Below are 4799 nucleotides of genomic sequence, written 5' to 3'. Positions count from 1 at the left end.
GGAAGATCTTCAGGGAGCTGACAAACTTCAGTGGCCAAGTGCTCACATCCCTAGGTGAGACACCTGTAACGCTAGCTGTTGTCAGCACCAGGGGTCCTGGTACCGTAGGCCTGAGAGCTGTAACACCGATAGGAGTTGATCCCTGTGGCCTGGTTCACGAGTATGGTTTGGGTAGGAGTTTTCAGCATTTGAAGAAACAACCTTCTACAGCTTTCTGCTATTCACCGATGCTAGAAGCTGAGGATTACAGTAGCTGTCTAGTGCTGAGACCATGGATAATTAAAGTCCGCATCAATAAGCCTCCAACCTGAGTGCCTAGAGCCTTGGGTCTCTGGCTTCTATAACCTGAATCAACAAGCTTTTCACTTTCAGGGTTTTCTGCGAAGCAAAACAATAGCGTGGGAATGTCAAAAAGGAAAGAAGTACCCTTTGCACACTTGACAGGCACAATACAAAAACATTGAAAACTTGAATTAATTTGACAATCATTGATTAAGATCAGCACTAGGTAGAGTTCAATAGCAAACACAGGAGCAGTACAGATATTGATTAATATCTCCTGGGCTTCATTTGGGCTGAATTCATGATGTTTCAAGGTAGAAAGCAGTCTGAGTTCTAAGAGGCACTGTTAAAGTGCAATGAGAAGCTTGCGAGACTTACTGCTCATGTGTCTGTGGTCAGAGTGTGGAGTTCAAGGCCTGGCTCTCTACTTGTGGAGAAAATTAGTTATTTCTGCTTTGTCTCCATGTTTGCAACTAAAACATAGCAATAATGAGACTTCTTTCTTCATGTTGTAAGCATTGAATAAATTGGAGAAAAGACCTTGATCTTGGCAAACAAAGCCAGTCAACATTAATCATTACTAGGGACATTATTTAGCTTAGTGAGAGAAGCAAGACAAAAATGTTTTCATTAGGAACATCCAGAGCATAGTAAGGTCAGCAGTGTCATATCTCATAGCAGTCAGCCATGTTAGTAATGATGACACAAGCCTTGTAAGTGGTTCTGCAGTGTGAAAAACATATAATTTGAAGTCTGATTGTTATTTTTGAGTATTTTTCCACCACTGTCCAACTTTCTGACCTTAGACAACTCTGTTCACCTCCATCTCTTTTTTTAATGCATACAGTGAATATTGTTAATGTCACCTGAGCTGAAATATGGATTACATGAGATAAGTCAATGAAATATTATTTGGTAGGTTTTAACCCTTGTTGAATTCAGATCACAGACACCATGGATATGCTAGAAGAAACTGTTTATTCTACCTGCAAAATAAAAAATAAAGGAAAGTGTCATTTTTTCTACACTTACCTCATGCCTTATATACTTGGCAAGTACACACACATCTACATTTTTTTTCCTGTACATATTTTTACTTACTCAATATATTCTGGATCCTATCTCATAGCTAGTTGCATGTACACTTAAGTTTTTCCTTTCTCTCTCTCATACACACACACACATACACACACACACACACACACACACACACACACACACACACACACACTTTGGTTTTTCAAGGTAGGGTCTTTCTCTAGCTCACACTGACCTGAAATTCATTATGTGGTCTCAGGCTGGCCTCAAGCTGTCTACCATCTCACTACCTCAGCTAGTACTCGGGGAATTTGGAACATCAAAACAAAGAAAAAACCTCATCCTCTTGAGAGTGGTTCAGAAAAAAAAAAATTGATTTTTCTATTGGAGCTGCTATTCTAAAGGCATTCCTGTTCTTTCCGCCCTAAATTCCCAGGTCGCCTTGTAGTCCAGACTTGGAGGAGGTGGTGGGAAGAGCAGAGACAAAGGTGTGAAGGGAAGTAACTGGAAACAAGAAAAGACGGGATGGTGTGAAGCTTCTAAGGAAGACAAAAAGGAAAACAGCCCTTTAGTGAACTACTATTACTGCTATTTTTTTTGTTAGAAATAATTTTCTTTTATTTATTCATTTATTATTTATTTAGAGAGAATAGGTGCTAGGGCCTTTGACACTGCAAGCAATCTCTATACACATCCACCACCTTGTGCATCTGGCTTTATGTGAATACTTGGGAATTGAACAAGGGTCCTTAGACTTTGTAGGCAAGCACCTTATCCACTGAGCAATCTTTCCAGCCCTAGTACTATTTTTTTTAAAGAGTTAGGTTCTACTTTCTTCTTGTGATCTTATCATAACCTGAGCCCTGTCGCTGTGTCCTTTTGTGTCTATGATGTGGTCACTTATCTTAAGCATGTAAGCATCAAGGGACTGAGGAGGTAGAGAGTAAGTGTTGCAAGTACATCTCCTGTTGAGATACTCATCTGGTATAAACCAAATGTCATTGGGACACTTGGGCTTCACACACATTTAAAAAAAATTTGTTTATTTATCTATTTGCAAAGAGAAAGAGACAGAAGAGAGACAGAGAGAATGAGCATGCCAGGGCCCCCACTGCTACAAACAAACTTTTAGGTGCATGCTCCACTTGGTGCATTCGGCTTTACAAGGGTATTAGAGAATCAAATTCCAGTCATTTGGCTCTGCTGGCGAGCTACTCCCTGAGCAATCTCTCCAGTCCATTCACATACATTTATGCTAGGCATACCCATAGTTGTTAATTTCATGTCAATAAAACATGAGGAAATTAGTATAAGTACCATTTGATTTCCCTTTAAAAGCACTGCTTTGTAAAAGAATCTGTGAATAATTTAATGTAAACAGAAGGGAAACTCAAAGATCAATTACCCCCAAAATAAAATTTACATGCAAATCTCAAAGATATAACTAATTATACATCTTTTCTCCATTTTTTTCTAAAATAGATGAAAAATGAAATGACACTGATTATTTGTTTTGCTAGGTGTTTTAATGGAGAGAGTATGAGAAGGAATTTCACTGTAACTTGGAGGAAATATAGTGCTGCTTTCTATAGTCCTAGAAACTGGCCTAAGACACACCTTCTCCTTGCATGTTCCATGGCTGGGTGGGTGGTGGGGTGTCTCAGGAAACAACCCCAGCAGTAGAATGAGGTGATGATGCCAAAGATTGTCAAGATAAATAAATTCTGATTTCTTTAACCATTGTCTTTCATCGTTATCCAGGTGAGATCATGGTAACATATGTATTAGGTATCTTTTTTTTTTCTGTAATGCTAAGATTCAAACCCACACTTTTGTACATACTAGGCAGTCATCTTACTAATGAGGCACATCCTCAGCACTAAATGCTTATTTTTGTTTTTAGTTTGATACAGGGTCTTCTTAAGTAGCTTGGGCTGGCCTCAAATTTGCAATTGTCCCCTTATATGTCTGGAATGGTGGGGATTACAGGTATGTACACTATCTTGCACGCTACAAAGTACCTACCTTTAAATGACAATATCAGTCCTTATTTAATGTGTAATAGATAATAATTTATTTCTTTTATTTATTTATTTATTTATTTTATTAACATTTTCCATATTTATAAAATATATCCCATGGTAATTCCCTCCCACCCCACCCCCACACTTTCCCGTTTGAAATTCCATTCTCGATCATATTACCTCCCCATTACAATCATTGTAATTACTTATATACAATATCAACCTATTAAGTATCCTCCTCCCTTCCTTTCTCCACCCTTTATGTCTCCTTTTCAACTTACTGGCCTCTGCTACTAAGTATTTTCATTCTCACGCAGAAGCCCAGTCATCTGTAGCTAGGATCCACATATGAGAGAACATGTGGCGCTTGGCTTTCTGGGCCTGGGTTACCTGACTTAGTATAATACTTTCCAGGTCCATCCATTTTTCTGCAAATTTCATAACTTCATTTTTCTTTACCGCTGAGTAGAACTCCATTGTATAAATGTACCACATCTTCATTATCCACTCATCTGTTGAGGGACATCTAGGCTGGTTCCATTTCCCAGCTGATAATAATTTATTTCTAAAGTGTTGAAGAAAAACAATTATATCAGGAAAACTAAAGGAATCTTGATGGAACACTTCAATGGTTCACAAAATAGGAAGTTATTGTTTTCTTTTTACTCTGCTAGTGCCTTAACAGTTTATCTTTCCTTCATACCTTTCTGTTTATTCTATCTCTGCCATTTCCATGTCTGACTGTCCCCATGACCTGGGGACTTAATGAGGAGTGTAAGAGAGTCTTTAGAGCAGAAACTAATGATAAGTCAAAATATTTGTTTTTATTTTGAGAGAGAAAAAGAGAGAGAGAGAGAGGGAGAGAGATAATGGGTGAGAGAGACAGAGACAAAGAGAGAATGGGTGCCCAAGGGCCTTCAGTTGTTTGTCAGCAAATTCATTACACTGAATGACTTCCATCATGGTAAAAGCAACATTTTATATGATCTAAAATGTGCACTCACTCCAAATATAAATTTATCTTACAATTCTCAGTCAAAATTACCATCTGTGGGCTTCTAGAATATATCTACTATTACAGTGTTCCATACACCATATGCATAACTTTTTGTATGTTTATTCATTATTAAATCTGAAAGAAAAAGACAGTGACAAAGAAAGAAGCTGACAGACAGAATGAGAATGGGCAAGCTAGGGCTTCCTGCCACTATAAGTTAATTCCAAATGCATGTATCACTAGTATATCTGGTTTATGAGCACTGGAGAATCAAAGCTGGGTAGTTGGGCTTTGCAGGCAAGTGTCTTAATCTCTGAGCCATCTCTCCAGCCCCCCATACACACAACTTTTGATCAAGAAACACCTTTTTTTTTTTTTTTAAGTAAGAGAAGTTTTACAATGAACACGTGCTCATGGGTTTTCTGATCCCACTACATGTCTCTTGATCCTGTAGCAGC

Source organism: Jaculus jaculus, chromosome 1 (assembly GCF_020740685.1).
Source record: "Jaculus jaculus isolate mJacJac1 chromosome 1, mJacJac1.mat.Y.cur, whole genome shotgun sequence".
NCBI lineage: Eukaryota > Metazoa > Chordata > Mammalia > Rodentia > Dipodidae > Jaculus > Jaculus jaculus.
The sequence above is the reverse complement of the archived record's forward strand: the minus strand, read 5'-3'. Positions refer to the sequence as shown.